At 34.9% G+C, this 6,354-nt stretch overlaps 1 pseudogene; it reads left to right on the top strand.

Annotated features, from left to right (window-relative positions):
- The first annotated feature begins 531 nt into the window (after window positions 1–531).
- Window positions 532–2,354, top strand: LOC127472156 (AFG3-like protein 2; annotated as a pseudogene).
- The last annotated feature ends 4,000 nt before the right edge of the window (window positions 2,355–6,354 follow it).

Below are 6,354 nucleotides of genomic sequence, written 5' to 3'. Positions count from 1 at the left end.
TCAGTTGTACTGACAGACTGTGCCTCCAAGTCATTGCCTTTAGCTTTACCCTTTAACCAGGTGAGATTTCAACAACAAAAAAAAATTTACCAGATATGTGAATGGGTGCTTACGTTTGAGAACACACATGCATATGATAAAAGAGAAGTTTAAGACAAAATTATCACACAAAACACAATCTGCCTAGGTGTTTTATTATCAGGACAATTCTAGTAAGATGAGAATATTTAGCTTTTACATGTTGGAAATCAAGAGTAATAATCATTACTTTTTAAAAGATCTAAATTTCTCTGACATGCCTTCATTCACATTCATCTCTCTGAGCTTGGGAATGGTCAGCAAAATCCCCACTGAAGACTATTGTGCAGGCGCATATGTGTATTGAAAACTCTTCGATGCATTTACTGAACTCATTTTTCAACGGAAAAAAACCCAAAACCCCAGTATTTGGCTCATGCTTGTTAAAAAAAAAGAAATCTAAATTATGAAGTTATTGAATAAATTCTCACCATTTTGTAAAAAAAAGCCAGGATGGGTAGGGTGTTGAAGCCTTCTAATCTTTTTCTACCTGATGGTTTTGCATTCTGGCACAGTTGCTGTAGGCTTGTCCCTGTAATCTTGAGTAGAGATGTGAAAACTCCCACTAAGGGTGACTGGACAAGCACAGCATACCTCCTGCTTGAATACTCTTCATGGTTTGGTTGTGTCGCCTTAGAATCATGGATTTTTAAAGGTTGGAGAAGACCATTAAGATCATCAAGTCCAACCATCAATCAAGCACCACCACCCTGTTCACCATTAAACCATGTCCTCAAGTGCCACATCCACATGTTTTTTGAACTCTTCCAGGGATGGTGACTCCGGTGTTTCCCTGGGCAGCCTGTTCCTTTAAAAAATGCTTTAAAACCCTTTCCATGAAGAAATTTTTCCTAATATCTAATCTAAACATCCCCTGGCACAACTTGAGGCCATTTCCTCTTGTCTTGCCACTTGTTACTTGGGAGAAGAGACTGAAACTCAGCTCACTACAACCTCCTTTTAGGTGGCTGTAGAGAGAGCTAAGGTCTCCTCCAAGCCTCCTTTATCCAGGCTAAACCACCGCAGCTCCCCCATCCACTCCTCATAAGACTTCAAAAAATATTTTCCCAATGGGAAGAAAGATAATGGAACTAGAGGTACAGGTGGAGAAACAAAAGATGTAGGATACTGCCCAGCAACCTGGTCGGACTAGTAGCGGAGGAGGTGGCAGCAGTGGAAAAAAACATGGTAAGAAAGAAGAAACTGAATTATGAACCAGATTACAGTCCACAGGCTGTCAGGGACTTTTGGATATGTGTAGAGGGAAGTTCTGGGTCCCTGGGAGAGAAATCACCTGGAAAGACTTAGTTGATAACTATCTTTCTAAAGGAGTGGTGGACAGATCTAAAATGATGAACAGGCACTTCATTAGTATGATCTTTGTTTCTGGAAAGTATCCTCCTGAATGGTACATCTGGTTTAATATTGGTAGTGTGGACACTTTTGAATGAAATCTTGAAACTGTGCGGCAAGATCTGTGGAGAACAGATTGCTTGTAGTCTACTCAACAGAGAGTGATGGATCATTTCTCCAGAGTTTGTTGCATGTGATCCTGGTTACCGGTTCTTTACTGTGCACATTAAGAAGGGTCCTGCAGGCTTAGATTCAGCAGGGTGTCAAATGGATGGACATTTCATTGTGGGTGAAACCATAGCCAAAGTCCTTAAGGAGGAAATAGATGTTAAATTCAAAAATGTAACTGGATATGAGGAGAACAAATTAGAGATAATGGAGTTTGCAACCTTTCTGAAAAATCCCAAACAATATGAGGATCTCAGAGCAAAAACTCCAAAGGGGGCAATTCTGACAAGTCCTGCAGTACTGGGGAAACACTTCTATCTAAAGCTACAGCTGGAGAAGTTAATGTATCATTTATCACTGTCAATGGCTCAGAGTTCTTAGAGACATTTGTTAGTGTCCTTCCAGCTCAAGTTAGAGACTTATTTGCTCTTGCTTGGAAAAATGCCTTGTGCATTCTCTTCATTGGTAAAATAGGTACAGTAGAAAGGAAGAGAGAAAAGAGCAACCTTGGAGGACAAAGGGAGCAAGGGAATACACTTAATCAGCTTCTAATAGAAATAGATGGATTTAATACAATTACTAATGTAGTAATTTTGGCAGGTACTAACAGGCCAGATATTTCTGACCCTGCTCTTATGAGAAATGGGTGCTTTGACAGGCAGATTTACATTGGACATGCAGGCATAAAAGGAAGAGCATCTGTTTTCAAAATTCACCTTAGACTCTGCCATACACAAAGTAAGAACTTCTCATGATTCTTTTTTTCCTCCTGATAATTTTCTTTGTAGTTAGACTGTACATTTTTGTTTAGATATGGATACTGTTTTGTTTGTGTGCTTGGGGGATTTTAGATAAGTTTTTTTTTTTTGTTCTGGGAAGTTATGTGTAGCCCTGCAGCTTTTCAAAATCCCTTCAGTAATTTTGCCTAAGAAAACAGCAGTTACATTTAGGAATGAAACTTCCCTTATTTCCCCAGATTTTTCCTAATAAATGCCAATGACATGTCACAATATCCTGCATTCTCTTTGCATACAATAGAATCATAGAATGTTTACAGTTTTAAGGGTCCTTAAAGATCATCTAGTTCCAACTCTTCTGCAATGGGCAGGAAACCTTCCCTTTTTTAAATACATCCTAGATGTTCAGCTGCCCAAAATCATGCATGGGTAAAATATGGCTGAAAAGATTATATAAACAATTCAAAGAATAAACATAGAAAGGGCAGGACACATACAGGATGAGAGTAAGGTTGGCAGAGGAAAAAAAAAGGAAAAAGAAAAAAGGAAGAAAAAGGAAAAATGAGCACTACTTGGGCTGAATATATAATGAGGGCCTGGAGGAAAAGAATCAGGATGTGAGGACACTAGCCACATTTTTCTGCCTTCCAAAGCTCAATTTAGAGACAATTCCACCATGATCTCCAAACTCTTTGTAATATTTTTCCCTAGGGACTGCAGTACCCTGTCTCTCTGAGGATGGTTTTTGGTTGTTGTTTTTTTGTTGTTTTTTTTTTTCCATAATTCATACCTCTTTTTCGCTAGCTTATATAGTCTGACAGGTTTCTCTTTTCTGTGAGCCAGTTTTGCTTTTCTCTCGCTCCTAGCTTTGTGGTTTGACTCTAATAACTTATCTTTTTGGTGTGTGGCAGTCAAACACACTTCTGCTGTTTCTAAGAGGACTTGTCATATTAATTTAAGCTTTACCTTGACAAACATGCAAATACAGGCTTAATTTTAGGTTTGAACTTTAGTGAGATAAAACACACTTAATGACTTCCTTGAATCAGGACCTCAGTTTCATAATTCTAATCTCATGCTCCTTCAAGGTGTGCACCTAGTGATTAATATATTTATAAGTTTTTAATCATGCTGAAAATTCTAAATGCATACAGAAGAAATAGCTCAGAAAATGACTTGAAAATTGCCAGTCTCTGGCAAGTCTCTGAAACTCACTGTGTGCTATTTGTGTGTTAGTGTGTGTTCACTCTCTAAAAGCAAATTTTTATACTGCATCAAGCACTTACAATTTGTCTTCTCTGAAAAAAAGAAAAAAAAATCTGAATTCATTTACATAGCAAAATGTTTCTTGAACCTTTCTTTGCTCTAACACTAGCATCCAATGTTTCTGATGAGAAAAACAGACTGTGAAAGACAATAGATAATTTTAGCAGCAATTCACATTGTATGCTGCTTCTGTTCCCATTATGCAGTGTATGTACATCCCTAAATATACTTTCAGATGCTTTCTTTCCCACCTCAAGCCTTTTGCTATCAAAATTCATGCATAAACTTATGTTAATAAGATAGTGTGAGGCATTGGTCCAGAGTCTGAGATTCACACCATTTCACTGGTGTAAATCTAGAATAGTTATTAGTTTCAGTAGGACTGTTTGTATTTATACTGGTGTAATGAAATTTTGATAAGCTGAGTTATTATTTCCTAACAGGAACAGCTATTTTTATTCTGTTCTAAATTGGAATTTTTGCTCCTCTCTTTAACAATAAGGTTGAGCCGCTGTACAAGAAGAAAGCATTAGAATCCTAAATTACTAATGATTCAATCAATATACTGAAACTATAAAAGTATAGCCTTTTCTGAATTTGAGTATTAGCAGCCTTTCTTTCTCTACTTCAGTGAAACATCTGACTTAAAAGAAACTATGACAATGCTGTGAATGCAAATTGCATGTAGTATCTTTGCAGGAATGGAAAATACAGACATCCTCAGTGTCTCAGATAAAAAAAAAAAAATCACAGCTTTTGAATTTTTTCCCTAGTTTACCTGTTTACCATGTCCCATTTCTAAGACAAAACATATTTCTGAAGAAGGCAATATTTTGTTTACAATATCACATATAATGCATTTTACATACAGAGCTATTAGTAAATTGTTAGGTTACATTCTAGTCATTAAGCTATATGCTATAAATTAGTGCAAATAACGGAAGAAGTTTACTTAATACCTCCATTCCCTCTCACCCCAGCTCTGATCCCTACAAAGCATCAGATGGAAAAAGATATTTCAGGATTTTTATGAAGAATCAGTTGAGTATTCTACTGAAGATATGAATTGTGTATGTGAGAGAATGATAATAATGGTTTGGTTTGCTAATATCTATTAAGTAGAAAAGATAAACTAATAGCAGTAATTCTTTAGATTAAATGAAAGACTAAATCTTCTGTTACACCCTAACTAAGTAATAGTGGGAGTTTTTTTCCTGCAGTTTGGACACAGTCATTTTCTAGGTTGTTAAAATATTTCCAGATTAAAACCACACATTTATTTTATACTTTTTACGTAGTGCACAAACATATTAATTATATAACACAGCTTGTATCAAAAATGTAAAAAAAAACCCCAAAACTGAAACAAATTGTCACAATCATATATAATTATAAATCTTGTTATAATCACTATATTTCTCTCTCAAAACATATTTTATTAAAGGAAAGGAGAGTGGAAAACAAAACAAAACACAGCAAAAAACCCCCCAAAGTCATGATTCCTTTAAACTCCTCCTTCTTCCAGTTTATCCTAGCTATGCTTAATATTTTAATGTAAAAAAAGTATAAAGGTAATTTATAGAGTACTTGGAAGCCAGCAAAATACAATGCAGTCAGGCTTTTTTATATGCTCCATGCCTGAAAATTCTTTCATATGAGTTTTCACCAATGTAAAGGGAAAAAATAAACCTGGTATGTATAAATCAATCCTAAAATGTAGAGTAACACATACTACAATCTTAGAAAGACTCCTGGATAAGATTAACGAAAAAGCTTCCCATAAAATGCATGTGAAAAATTCTGAATTATAAACTGTACTTATAAATGTAACATAAATCTTAATATGTGGAAATCTGTGTGATGCAATACATGTGCAGTACATGTATAAACCAATATATTTTAAACATAAATCATGTGTATGCAATTTATTCTATTTTCTCTCAATTCTGGAAATAAAAATTAATAAGATGTCAGATAGAATACAGTCCAGTGGAAGAAATCTCATAAAACATAAATACACAGGCAAGGTTATAAATTATATTAGTTCTGCAGACACAATTTAACTTTGTTCATTGAAATCAGTGGGAACAATTAAAACAGTAGCAGAAATTTCAATGTCAGATATTTCTCGTTAATGGACATCAATTGGACAAAGACAGGATAGTAAAGTACATGTCTCGTGCAACAATACAGATTTTCATCAGTTTTGAAATGCATTATACTGTATACTGTACTAGAATATAACAGATGGTATGGGGCTGAATACAAGGAACCAATACACTGTGGCATTCTGTCATAGTTATAAGACTCATCAATAGAATCAAATCTGGAGTAGCAAAGAAGTGAGAAAATTGTTACCAACAAAAGTTTTCTGCAGTGGACTTACATACTTTGCTTCATATGTTCATCAGATTTCATTTAATGAATAATCTGAAAAATACATAGTAAATATTAATATCTTTTCCTCCTTAAAACTTTTCTCACATAATTTCTTACCTATGATTAAAAAATTAACAATTATTACATTGGCAAACTGTGTGGCTCACTGGAACACATAACGCTTCCAAGAAAATATTGTAAGAATTCAAACAAGATATGGACCTGGAAAAGTCTTTAATTTGTACTAATTTTTCATGTTAATTTCTAAACTCAGATTTGATTAGAAAACTTTAGTATACTAAAACCAAAGAACAACAATACACTGGAAAGGAGTAGTGTACTTTTACAGTGTTGTACTGCTGAAAGTTAAAAG

This window comes from Manacus candei, unplaced genomic scaffold (assembly GCF_025592945.1).
Source record: "Manacus candei isolate 608988 ecotype Guabito, Panama unplaced genomic scaffold, ASM2559294v1 h1tg000028l, whole genome shotgun sequence".
Taxonomy (NCBI): Eukaryota; Metazoa; Chordata; class Aves; order Passeriformes; family Pipridae; genus Manacus; species Manacus candei.
Note: the sequence above shows the minus strand (reverse complement) of the source record. Positions and strands in the feature narration are given on the sequence as shown.